Raw genomic sequence first — 15,030 nt, 5'->3', positions numbered from 1 at the left:
AACCATAAATTATTACTAATTCTTGATTTATATATTTTACAAGTAGCACCACATAGTTATTTTTAACCTAAGTAAAGAAAAAGAATCATATTAATAAAAGAAATGAATAGTTATTTACTACATTTTAATATTCCAATGAAGGTAACAATTCATTTGTTGAGATGTTTGACTCTTTTTTCCATTATCTTTAAAGTAGAGGGTTCAAGTCTCCTCGTTGAGCGGAGAAAGTTATCTTTAAGGTTATTCTAAGCTTCTGCTTTAGGCTTTAATTATGTATTTTTTAAGTGATAGACCTAATTTTACTGTACATAAAATATTAAATAAAAATGTTTCTATAAAGCATTAGGTCTTCATAGGGGGACCATAATTTCATTTATTTATTTATTTATTTGAAAAGCATAAAATGTCTTCTTTACTACAAAAGAAAAAGTGAATTTAAAAGAAAAGGAAAAGAGAAGGGGGGAAAAAAGGTCCTTTAGGCCATCCATCCGTTTGGAAGGGAAGGAACTCAAGGAAGTGGCCCTCCTCAGGTTCTCTTCTGCATCTTCTACAAATTTTCTTTATAATGTACAGGCTATATTAATTTAAACCAAATGTTATAATCGTTGCCTGATTGCTTCGGCTCCCAAATCCTCATCAGTATTTGGACCACCATTAATTATTATATATCGAGAAGTTCATATAAGCTCCACCAGATTTTGCTCCCCCTCCATGCTTGGATGGGGTCTCTGATGTTTATATTAAAAAACAATCATTGCAAATAAATATTGAAAAAGAATATATAGGTGATCAGTTAAGAGGGCTGAAAATTTTGTCAACATATGAACAATTTATTAAATAAGCATAAACATGGTTTGTGTAAATTCGTCCCACCTAACTCTTCATATATTAAAAGAGATGCATAGTATTAATGAAGGTTTTGAATAAAGAAATAAATATTAATTTTGATGTGAATTATTCTATTCTTGAGGCTTTAAAAAAACCCGAATGTTTTTTTTTTTAATTTTTGGGTTGTAGAATTGGTTCATTTTAATTCGAAACATTCTGATTGGGTCATAACTGAACCAGTTAGACGTAGTTATGAAAACTTAAGAAAGAAAAGCTTTTGAACAAAAGATGAGGATTATAAAGTTATTTGCAGGAAAAAAGAGGAGGGGTTACATATTATTAAGAAAATTTTAAAGAATTGTTGTGTTGGTAGGTTTTATTCCGACCGAACGGTATTGATGATGAGCACATATATACAAAAATCAAATCTTTGGCTTCAGATTTATAGCGACAGCAATATGCAATTAATGTATCAACATAAAAGAATTTCTACTTGTAAAATCCAATTCTAGGACCATAAGGGTTGGCCTACTAATAATTGCCTGGTCCATTAGATTCCCTAATGCTCTCCTTAAAGACCCCTTAAATTCTTCCATTCTGCCGACTATTTTCTTCTTTTTAATCCTTTGGTGACTCTTATGTGGCACTTGGTCAAACAAATTAATTTAAAGAATAATTAAGGATTATGGAGATATAATTAATTTGCTTCTGTATAAGGATTTTGATAGTGCTATTGTATATATATATGTTTTTTTTTCTATCTTTCCGCCCAACGCAAGTTCCTCTTCTCCCACTAATAGCATATCACATTTCAACTTCCTTCTTGGTTTCTGCTTCGACCCACTGAACTTATCCAAATAAACCACAAGTTAAGCGTGCTAATTAAGATTGTATTAACAACACATAATGATTAAATTAAAGAATATCAAAGATCGATGTGCATGACTCCATGGTCCAGATCACGTGATAGCCAGGCGGAGAATACAAGTCTCAATAGAGTGAGCAGCTTTCCCTGTACTGTGTTTACACTTGGAGCACATGCTGGCTCCTGAATTTGGACCATCCAATTTGATGGGATTTAATTATTTACTGCTTTTATTGTGCGTGGTCCTAAAATTTATGGCATAGTAACTCTATGCTGGACCATTTCTAATATTAAGTTTAAATGCACAATTGAAAGGGCGGTGTTGTGTTAAATCACCATGTTCTATTTTTCCGTTTTCACCATACTCAAATAATTGTGATTAATCTCTTTGAGAAATGGTACATTTCGTTTTCTTTGATCTTGTTGTGTTTTAAGGATAACATTACTAGGAAATGTAAAAAGTAGGGGTGATTAAAGACAAATTGATTTTTTTTTTAACCAATATCTCTTTGATGGCTAGTTAAGAAAACTAATTAGAAACTTCTCGGTCATGCTTACTACTATTATTTTTTGAGAAATTATCATTGCACCGCTTTTATTTTGCCTTATATTCATTCAACCACTACAAAATTTTAACATGTACTTTGCACCATCTTTTTTTTCACATTTTTATCAACTAGCCACTTTTGCATTAACACTATTAAATAATTTTAATAAAATGACAATTTTACCCCTAAATAAATTAAAAGACTATTTTATCTTATAAAAACTTTTAAAATTAAAAAATTATAATCATAAAAATATCCCTAAATTTAATAAAAAATAAATACCAAATAGAGGTGCTCAACTGATTTTTACTAAATTTAGATTTTACAAAATTTTAATATAAATAAATGAATTTATTTATTAAAAAAAGTATAATTTTGTAAATTTTTATTAAAATAACTGAATTTATTTCTTAAAAGAATAAGCCCTAAAATTTAAATAATTTAGGGGGTTTTTATTAAATCCCAAAATTTTTTAATTATTTTTATAATTATAATTTTATATTAAAATAATTTTTATTAAAAATAAAAATTTCTAGTTTTAGGATTTATTTTTTTATTAAATTTAGGGATATTTTTATCATTATATTTTTTTAAAGTTTTTATAAAATAAAATGATCTTCTAATTTATTTGGGGGTAAAATAATCATTTTATTAAAATTATTTAATATTGTTAATGCAAAAGTGGTTAGTTGATACAAATGTGAAAAGAAATATGGTGCAAAGTATATGTTAGAATTTTGTAACAGTTGGATGAACATAAGGCAAAATAAATGTGATGTACTGATAATTTTTAACCTGTATCTTTCTTAAAATGTAAATCCAAATAATTGATTAAAAAAAAAAAAAACACTGCTTGAAAAATACTCTTGTCAAGTCCCTACTACAAAATTACCATACTGATTATACTTATCTTTCACATCATGCACACCCTAAAGTTCTATCTTATATTGACAAACAATCATTATTTTGCAATCGGTTGAGATATCGCAATTCATGTTCAATTACATCCTCGTAGTTTCTTTCTAACAATAATTGCATCGAATTAGTCTATATATCTGTATGTGCTCACAACGTGTCAGAGAGCTTTAAAGATATGATATATCCATCAAAAGGTCAATAATCGCAATCATAGGCTAGGTGGCCGTACTCGATAAATTGATAATCACATTTACCTGAACAAATCATGAGAATTAGTCAACATTAATTCTTATCTTTTATTGGGACATGGTCCTCTTATCACAATATCTAATCGCGCGCTTGTTGTAATCTAACTAGTTGTCAAGAGAATCACTTGTCCATATGATGACTTGAACGCCAACTTTGAATCTTCAAAAGTAATGAGTTCGTGTATTTCATAGGCTCTTCAAGTTTAATCGTTAGTAATAAAAATGTAAAAGAAAATGCTCGATTTTAGTGATGAGAGACGTCAACTGTTTGATAATTAACCCGATAGGCCACCATGCGTAGACATTTATGGAACCAGATGCAACCTCCCTCGTATGCATAAAGCTTTTGTAGGTTAAAATGTCACAGTAACTGTTAGACTTTCTTATCAACAAAAAAATTGTAGCAAAACCCTAGAAAGGGGTTAACATTGAACGAAAAGCCGAGTGGACAATAATAGAAAATTAATTGACACAAAGTGAACACTTGAATTTAATTTTACTATCATGTTAGAGAGACCGCTAGACGAACCGCTTAGTAAAGGCCTAAAATATTTCAGTATAAAAAAAAAAACGTGGTTTAACTGTACCATGTAGTTTCCTATAATTAATATTGATAAGCTTAAATGATCTGCTTTAAAAGAATACAAATGGTATAGTTAGCTGCCACCACTCATGCACGCATGGTACGCTTGTGCTTAAAAGAGAGACCCAGCACATATTGACATATATAGTAGTTGAAGCCAATTAAGTAGCTACTAGCTAGGGCTTTAGAGAGTTGATGATTGAGGTGTGAAAGCAGTTATGCTTTATGACTATGGTTCCTGCTTTATTACGTAGATGAAAGGGGCAAGGCACGCAGGCGCGAGAGAACATGAGCAACACTTGTCAATTTCTGAGAAGATCAAGAAGAGGGCGATCTAGTAAATTAATTAAGAGTGTGACAAGTAATTAAGGAATTTTCAAAAGACTTTTTTCATTCCAAAACACCCGTTGGGTGGATAAGTATATATGTTGAATGTCCGTTGGATATGGACCACCACTCTCAACTTGTCTTCTTCAATAATCATAAGCTCATCTCTAGCTAACCCGCATGTTCTGGGATTCTAAAGTGAAAAATTTTGCAGTGGCCAGTGAGTGCATGGCTTTTCGCTTTTCGTGAAATCTCTTTCTAAAAACTTCAACGGTTGGTAGACCAATTGACCAATCATATTTATCTTCTTTTAACTCTGACATTACATGCCATTTGGCTCATAGCGGAATGGTACTATGTGCTTGACATATGTTGAGGGAGCTCATTCCGTTTAAATAAAGATTGATTTCTCTCCGCATATTAGTCAAATTAGATTTTTGAGATTATTGCTCGTCAGACCTTTGGGTTGTACTACAAATGTATGTATATAAAGTTTTAGTAAATTTAGATTGCATATATTTATAAATTTGTGAAATTTTCCCTAAAAAAAAAAACTCGGACATTACATTAAACATGTATTTGATAGAAACCTAGATTAATATCTACGTGGTTATGGCAAGGAAGTCAGAAGGGTCTTTTTACCTTTTTTTTTTTTTTTGCCCTCTTGTTGAAGTACTGTTATTTTGTTAAATAACACTATCATATACAATATAGATTAACTCTATTATAGGATATCCGAATATTATTGAGTCCCATTTTGAGCATACATAAATTGGACCCATCTTAGGCTAGGTCTACAAGCGAAAATGACCAAAAGCAACTATGATTTAAGAGAGAGGTGTCTATGAGAAAAAAACAACTAAACAAATGATGAATAGTTATATCTTGATAAAAGTACATATGTTATTTATTCTCACTAGTTAAATGGATTGTCTACAGTGGCCACAAGATTTTCTCTCCATTTGACAACTAGAACCCACCATCAACCCTTGAATGTGTGTGTGTATTAGGGGTGGGCAAATCAAATTTCGGTTTGGGTTGTTCGAGTTTCGTTTTAGGTTTCAACCCATTTAATTTGGAGAATTCAACCTAAACGGGTTCAAATTATAAACCCGAACCAAACCAAATTGAATCGGTTCGGATTACAAATTCAAGTTGACTTAAATTACACACCCTAATTTTACATTTCTCATAATCTCAAAAAATTAACTAAATTACATAAACAAATTTATATTTAACAATTAACAAAAAAAAAATTAACAACACTTGACAAAATAAAATTAAAAAATTAACTAAGAATAAAAAATTAATTACTAAAAATTAATTAATGGGAAATCAGAAAAAGAAGAATAAATATTCGATAGTGGAGGAGGAAAAGAAGAATAAGAAGATTTTTGGCAGCAGCGAAGGATAGAAGAAGAAGAAGATGTTTGGGCGGTGGCGGAAGGAAAGAAGAAGAAGAAGAAAAAGACAAAAAGAACTAAAGAAGAAGAAAAAGAGAAAAAGAACTAAAGAAGAAGAAAAAGAGAAAAAGAACTAAAGAAGAAGAAAAAGAAAAAGAAAATAAGAAGAAGAAGAAAAGAAGATGATATTTGGCAGTGACGGAAGAAAAAGAGGAAAAGAAAAAAAGAAGAAGAAGAGGACAAGCAGAGGAAAAGTGAAGGCGGTGGCTGAGGATGAGAAGTGTGTGTGTGTGAATTGTGATAGTTAGGGTTACAAAAGTGTTTTTAAATTTTTTTTATTTGTTAGTTAACCCGTTCGGGTTGGTTATTCGGTTCGGGTTGAACCCAAACCGAAATACAACCCAAATGGGTTATAAGGTACAACTCGATCTGAACGCTCACCCTTAATGTGTATTTAGTGTGTGTGTGTGTGTGTGGGTGCACGCACATATGTATACATATATATGTATATAGGCCAAAAGAAATACATTAAAATTACTAACAAGTACGTAGATCAACTGGCATGAGGTTGTTCTAACTTAATTAAGGTCATCAATTCGAGGCTTGAGAATATAATTGCATTAAATACTTATTGGAAGAGCTTTGCCGTCGTAGTGGTCTTACCCGGCTCGAATCTCGATTAGTCGGGACCCAATGTGGTCTTCGGATACCAGATGGTTTAATACACCGAAAAAAAACATTAAAATTCAACAAGAATTATAACTAGACATATTTCATTTCATACTAGAATAAAATTGCTCAAGGCAGACAAGCAAGAACAAACTAAGAAAATATAACTTCTCTCATAAACATTTTATTTTTGATAAAATAGGTTATCTTCTTAAATCTAAAATAAGAGGTATGAGATAATAAAAGGAGTTCATAGTTAATAAAGTGATGATATTTGACACATTTATCTCAGTAGCTGCCACGTTTTAATTAATATTATTTATTTCAAAATTGTCCTTATTACAAAATAAAAATAATAAAAAATTAATATATATTTTTTTGTCTCAAGCTCTCAATAGATTAATTTCTCATCTCTCATATCTCTCTCATTTTTTAAATTGATATATAATTTAAATCAAATATTAACTCCTAATCAAATTCCAAATTAAATTAAACAAAATCTTAGATAATCACATAAAGCAATATTATCAAGGGAAAAGGACAAACACACCCTCAACGTTTAGACAAAAAAGACAAAAATCTCCCTAACGTTTCAAAAAAGACATTTACACCCCCATTCACTAACGGAAACAGTAACTTTTAATAGAAATTACCGTTATACCCTTCTACCATATAAAAAATTATTGATTATCCAATTTGTCCATATATTATTAATAAAATTATAAATATACCCTCATTACTCAATTCCTCTATTTAAATTTTTATCAAATTCCCTCTTCAAGCCAAATAAATTTAATTCATTACTCAAGAATAAAAATAAATAAAATTGGTTATTAATGTTAACTTGTATTTCAATTAATACCATAATAAATAACATAAAAAAGTAATTATAAATATACAAGTTTAAATGATAACATGTGGAGAATTGTTAAATATATAAGTTTAAAATTTAAATAAAATTTTATGGTATTAATACCACAAGTTAAACTTGTATTTTTTTTATATGCTAGAAGTGTATAGCGGTAATTTCTGTTATAAGTTACTGTTTTCGTTAGTGAATTTGGGTGTAAATGTCTTTTTTGAAACGTTAGGAGGGGTTTTTGTTCATTTGTCTAAACGTTGTGGGTGTGTTTGCCCTTTTCCCTATTATCAATAACAACAAAACCCACCAATTGTTCATAAGATTTAATAAAATCTAAAATTGAAAATCATCATATGTCGGTGGAGGTGATAGATAGATGGGTGAAAAAGATAAGTTGTGGTGTTGTTGATGATTATGTACTTGTTATTGATAAATTAAACTAGGGGAGTGAGGGGAGATAGAATAAAAAAATAACAAGATAGACTAATAAGGAATTCGAATATCATTACTCTAATTAACGAGACTTTGAAGGGTTTCATAATTGTTTTTTACCCATAAACCCATTACTTACTTGGATGTTGTGGAATCGACGTAAAAAGAATGTGCTTAGTTGTCAAACCACATATAAAAGAACTAATGAGTAGAGTATCCAGCCATGCAATCGAATATCATGATGTGATGAAGGCGGAATCCACGAAATATTCCCTCTTGTGTACATCACTTTTCCCCCAGAATTTGGCTAACAAGCTAGCTAGAGAGTGACGCATGATAAAAAGAAGATGGTTCCTTGTTATCTTTTCCTTCTTTTTCTTCCCGAGCGAATGTGTCTAGTGAGCACTATACAGCTGTATTAGTACCCCCAATTGCTCACTTTTGTGGTGAAATTTCGACCGTTTCACTTTAAATTTAAAATTCTAATGGATATTGGTGTATTTATTTGAAGAAATGAAAGGAAAGGAAAGGAGAAGAAGGAAAAAAAAATAGAGGGCAAAAAAATAAATTTTATTTTTTTGGTACATAAACGTGCCTGGCCAAAGTTAGGGCAAGACCAAAGGAGGGTGTAACACCCCAATACAAAAAAAAAAGAAAAAGAAAAAAGAATTTCATATATATAAGAACCAAATAAGGAAATTGAATTTGACTTTCTTTTTTCCTCATCTTGTGTTCCTCTCTCTCCTTTCCATGCCTCTCCCCTCTTCTCGTTTCTTCTTACTAAACATGGGAAATCTCCTCTCCGAAGATAATAAAGAGCACCACCAAATCTGAAGAAAGTACTATTAATCCCTTCGCCATTTTGGCAAGTTGTACGGGATCCACCTCAAAACTCTTGTTCTTTACTTCCTCTATATTGGTCTGTTCTTGAATTTCTCTGTCCTTTTGACAATAGCTCCCGCCGGCCATTGGAATGTTGGAATCATCATCTATATTATTTGATTGGCGACACGTTTTGACTTCTCTTACAAATAAATGAATTGCATTTGCGCGGGGCTCGGTCTTTTCATTCACCCCTGGGCTTGTGATTTTGGGCCTACGATGATATAATTTGCAGAAGTGAGAACTTGGACCGTTGAAATTTGAGAAGAGTACCGGTATATTTACAAAGAGTTGGACTATTAGCACCCCTCCAAAATTCTATTAAAAATCCTATTTCAATTATAATTCACCTATTGTCAAAAATACCCTTTTTCTTAATAATTTTTTTTTCCGTTTAAAAATCTTTCAATTTACAATAATTCTTTTACAATGAAATTCAATTGTTCGCCCCACAAGAAAATTGGTATAAGCTAAATACAAATACTACTATAAACGGTCCAAGTTGCCTAGAGTACTTGGCCAAACTTGTATTCTCCCTTCATAAACACTTGGTGGCTGGTGTGGCTTAGGGATGGTAAAATTTGGGTCCGGGTCTGGGTTTAGCCATTCCAGATCCTGACCCAGACGAATATTTTCTGTACTGGACCCGGAAATAAACCTGCCTTTTTCCACTTCGGGTCAGGCACGGGTTCAACCCGGGAAAATTCGGGTTCTCGGATTGCAGGTTTCCAACCCGGATTGATGAATCCAATTGAAAAAAAAACTAAATTCAACTAAAAAATCAAATAGAAATACATATCCAGGATTTCAACAAATCAAATACAAATTCAACTTCTAAACAAACTAAATACAAATAAGCTCGTTTGTTTCTTGGTTCGAACCTCCCACTTATAATCAACGACATCATCATCATTATTGCTACTTCTTTGCGTTTGAATCAAATCGATCACGTTTCCAGCACTCTAATATATTAACAGCAACAGCCAACAATTAAAAAAAATTCAAAATTAAATAAATTATAAATAACAAAATGGAAGCATATTGATAACTCTAGGAAATTAGAGTTATTACATCAATTTTAGACTTGAATCAAGGTCATTTAGAGAACAAATAAGGTGTTCTTATTACATTTTGATTACCTTTTGCATAAACATTCATTTTAGTTAGGTTTTAATAAGTTTCGTTTAAATCAAGTAATTTGTGCTAAAAACAGGTGCATAATTGTAGGTTTTAAATTCGTAAGGGGATGTTGAGACATTAGATGAGCAAGAGGAGAAAAGAAGATGGCCATAAAAGAAGACAAGCACAATCGGGAATAATGCAGTGCTGTTGTAGATGTCAAGGCAACTAGTGCTGCAGCAATCAGAAAGCAATGCGGGAGAAAGCTTAAAGCGTGGGTCAGCCATAAAATCGTGATCTGCATGTTTTCTAATTTAAACGCATGTACGCGCATGGACTTTGGGTCTTTTACCCTAATTTGCAATATAAAAGGAGGCGTGCACCACTTAGAAAGGCATCAATGAATTATCATAAAAAATAATTACAAAGGCAAAAAGAAGGAGATCAAGATTGAGGAGTGCTAGTCGGAAACAAATAAAAGAATCGTGCAGAATTATTTGTCTTTCATCGTGCTCAACTTATATTTTCTCTTCTTCCTTGAATTGTTTGGATGTATTCTGAGTTCAATATATTTGTGTTTATTTTTATCATCCAGATTATGAACTAAATTTACCTATGGTTGAACGACAAATAATCCAATGGGGTCTTGACTGTTCTTTTATGTTGTTAAGGTAATGCTGTAGCATTATACTCTAGTAGTTTTTATGAATACAACTGTTTTTTTGGTTGATCACCCATTTGATAGTTTCAATTAAGATAGAGCAGCAAAAGGGCATGTCTTAACAGATATTATTAGAGTATTACTTGTTCTTAAGTCGAGTTTCCTGGATTAAGTTACTTTGAATCACATAAGGGCAATACTTGAAATTAAGATTTGTGACACTCTAGACATATGTGTTCACATTGTAGGGTGAAGAGATTAAAGGTTATAATGTCGTACCATAAATATATGAGCAACTGGTCATTATTAGTAGATTTAAAAGTATGAGATTTCCAACATACGATAGCTGTGGATGCAGATTTATTCTACCCATTGCTGCAGCACTTATTGTAACAACTAGTGCTAATTTGGTAAACAACAGTCACCCCATTATAAGAGTTTGATCATTCAACTACTATATTCTTAATTGAATCTTAGACACATTTAATTTAGTTTATTTCATTACGGTATTGTTTTATTTCCATCTCTCATAATTATTAGTTACGATAGAATTATTTGACAATTGTTAGTTTCGATCTTTAGTTGATTTGTGTTATTGTAATTGCTTTAGCAGTTTGGAGTAACATCAATTTCTGTGGAGACGATATTGAATACTCATAACTTTATTACTTGTTGTGTATACTTGCACATTGGCATTGATAATAATTGATTATAGAAATCAATCAACACATATCAAAGCATAAGTATTAAAATCAAATCATAACAAAGCATAAATCACATACTTATAAAATGAAAGACAACAACTTTCAACGAGGGAAGCAATAACTCACGATTCGGTATCCAAGAACTTGAAGGATTGGCGTCCAGTGAGGCAACGAACGGCGAAGGCAAGCTCGTTACTTCTAATCGTATTGAATCTGGTTACTGGTCGCGACAACGGCTAATGATGATGAACATAGCCGCGATTGCGATTGGCGAAGGCGGCGTTCGACCCATACCACAACTGGTTACCGGTTGCGGCAGAAAAGATAAGGAAATGATGACTGATGATGATGATGAACAGCCGAGAAGATGGGCAAGTGATGACGACGATGATTTGATTTGATGAAGATAAGCTGAAGAGGGACTGAGAGAGGAAATGTTTGTGCGGCTGGGAAAGTATAATGAGCTAGGGCACCATTTGGGGCTTTTTATTTTCCTATTTATATTAAAAATAATTTTTAAAAATTAATATATACTGGGTCCGGGTTCCGGATATACAGGTTTACCTAAACCCGGAACCGAACCCGGACACATGCGGGTTTTTAAAATGACATCCGGATCCGAATTTTATTTAATCTGGTACGGGTTGAACCCGGACCGAAAAATCTGGGTTTTATCTGGGTCCGAGCCGGGTGCGGGTTGAATTGCCATCCCTAGTGTGGCTAGAGGAAGCTCCTGCATAAATTGTAAATATATTGTTGCTCCCTTGCTTTTTTTTTTCCTTCTAATATAAAATACTCTTTTTACACTTTTTTAAAATAATCTCTTTTAAGCTAAAGAAATAATAAAAAATTATGCTGTTTTGATATCACCAATCTTCTCCAACTTTCTTTCTCCACAAAACCAAAAATATCTATCTCCCAAACATAAAAATAATCAATATGAAAAAAAATATTGTTTTAAGTTTGTGTAAACTAATTGTATAGGTGAAACTATGAAAGAGAAAAAAAGAAGAGAGAAAAATGGGTGGTGATATTTCCACCCCATAAATTTTATTAACCCATCCCAATTTTAAAAAAATTATTACAACAAGTGCACATTATTTTTAAAAAATTCAAATTAGGAAGGAATTTAAAATTTTAACCAATTAAATCCATATTAATTAATTTTTTTTATGAGACTTTTTTTTAATTATATTTTATCAATAAGGTTGTTTTAACATAAATTAATATAATTATCCTAACCTCATAAGGTAAAAGTACCAAAAATATCTAAAAATTTACTTTAACTTTAATAAATTTTTATACAATTTTTTTTTACATATTTTATTGATGTATAAGTAGTGCTTTTTTAGTATGATTATTAATATTCCACTAAACTAACGGGATGTAATTAGGACATTTGAAGTATTGAAAATTATTAAATTTTATATAAAGCATATTAGATTATAAAACATAAAACTAAATGTCTAAACAATTAGTTACAATAATATATATTTCTTAGGGTAATTTGGTTATTTATATTATAAGGGTAAATTAGTTAAATTAAACTTATCTTAAACCAACCTTAAATTGTTAAAAATTGTTAAAAGACAAAGTAAGAAAAAAAATTTACAAGAATGATTTAATTAATTAATTATTCAAACTTATTATTAATTTGTAATTCTATGAAATAATGTGAACTTATTGTAATTATTTTATGAAGGTGGGGTGGGTTTATAAAAATGGTGGGGTGGAAATATCCACACCCGAGAAAAATATAAGGTTAATTCTATTTCTATATGTCTTTAAATGTAATTATAATATAATAGGAGTTTTATAAGATCAATTAAGGGGTGCCAATAGTCTAACTCATTTACAAATTTGAAATCTAAAATTTATGTTCTAATTAACGTGATGTCTACATGAATTTATCATTTGGATGAAAAATGATAATGTCGTACAGCCACGATATAAATATTATATAAAAAAATTTTAAGCCCATTATTACTAATAGTAATAAAATTTCTATTGCCAATAAGTTTTTCAAGGTCATTCTATGATAGCCTTTTTTGTTTTGGCATTAATAACATAACAAATGCGTACAATTAAATTTAATCAATAGTAATAAATATAAATTCTTTAAAAATATTGTAATCAACAAATTGGCTAAAAAGTTATTTAAAAAATAAAAGAATAAAAGGATAGTTATAATGGGTTGCAAAAACGCCTTTAATTCAAGTCTCTCCATTCAATTTGAATCCATTAACCTATTTTAAATGTTATCTATTGTTTATTAATTAATTAATTATTTATCTACTAAACTAAACCAATGGTAGATATCAATAAAAAAAAAAAGAGCCTGAAATCGAATGATCCAGAACAATCCGATTATCAATAGGATAAAGTTCATACGGAAAAATCCACTTTAAAATAGATATGAAAAATAACATGTGAAACATATTTTATAACCATAAATCTTCACACAATTTTGTTTAAATGATCATTTAAATATGAAAAAAAAACTAAAAAATACATCTCTAATTCTCTAGTGCAGGCTCTGAGTGTTTGTTTTGAAAAAAAATTCACCAACTCTTCAAGAGTTATCTCACGCGGACAAGTCAATATTTTGAGTAAAAATGTTCTAGATGCTTTTTTTTTTTTAAATCTGAAATAGAAGAATAGATCTTTGTAACAGTATTTCATTATTTCTTCAATGCCTTTGTCACTCTTATGAGCAGCTTAAGGATAAGATAACGAAAATGAAGTGGGCATATTTAGACAACCAATGAGTAATTGCAAAGTTGGGATGAGATGAGATATCGTGTGTGGTAACTAAAAGAGTAAGATCACTACAGATAGTTCAATTAATTTTTGCCTCTTGCAACGGAAGTTAGAGAATTAATATTAAGAATCTTATTTATATTAGGTTAATGAAATTCTTTTTTTTTAAAAAAAAATCTGTATGCTAGTATTTTACATAGTGATTTAAGTATTTTAATCACACTTTTGCCCAAAAAAAACAAAAAAAAAAAGGCCTACTATATTCTCTCCATGTCTATCATAAATTGACGTAACGGGCCAGCCTAAACCAATTCCAACGATAATGGGCTGGATTGTGTCGAAATAATGGTCCATTTTCACAAAGTCTGAAACGGGGATACGGCTTCATCTTTCTAAGACTGGAGTGTATTATCTCATGGTGCCGCAGGAAAAGTGTTCTTTAATCTTTAACCCAAAAAAGAAGAAAAAAAGGTAGTGATCACAGTGGAAAGAGAAGAGAAGAGAGGGGATAAATAAATTAAAATGCAGTAAAGGGGAAATGGGATTGTAAACTTATAATTTCAATTAAGAAATGGGTATGAAAATAATCTTGTACCTATTCCATAATTAGTGGAGAGGGGATTCGAAAGGCCCGTTTCCATAGAAATTTAAGCCATCTTTAAGTAAAATACGATAGCATTGTTTTACTGGAAAAAGGGAATTAGTACAAGATTTTACAATGAAAATGATGTGAAACCCACTAATAATCTCCACCTCAATCCCACTGGCACAATCTTTTCAGGACTTTTTGTCATTAATTCAAATTTTAAGAGTATCCATTAAGATATTTCAATCTTCTGGGGGGTTAAGGAGGGGTTGGGCTCTCTATCATTACTCTTTACAATTGACAAACAAAAGAACATTTTTTTTCCCCTCCTTTTTTATTCCCAGTGTTATCAAAAGATTAAGTGATCTCTAAATGATGCAAAATATTCAACCTCAGAAAAATGGGAAAAAAAATTAATTGATGGATTAGTTCAACTATGAGCCACAAAAAAGAAAAAAAAAAAGGTCACGAAATATCAAATTCATCAATTAAGAAAGCATAGTAATAGATAGATAGATCTTTTTCTTTTTAACATAAAATGAAACAATTATGGTCATTGGCCCTTGGAAGTTATGAAATTAAATGAAGAGATTCGCATCAAGAATAATGTATCCAAAAAATGAAATTGAAAAATA

This window comes from Citrus clementina, unplaced genomic scaffold (genome assembly GCF_000493195.1).
Source record: "Citrus clementina cultivar Clemenules unplaced genomic scaffold, Citrus_clementina_v1.0 scaffold_1, whole genome shotgun sequence".
NCBI classification, from domain to species: Eukaryota; Viridiplantae; Streptophyta; class Magnoliopsida; order Sapindales; family Rutaceae; genus Citrus; species Citrus x clementina.
Note: the sequence above shows the minus strand (reverse complement) of the source record.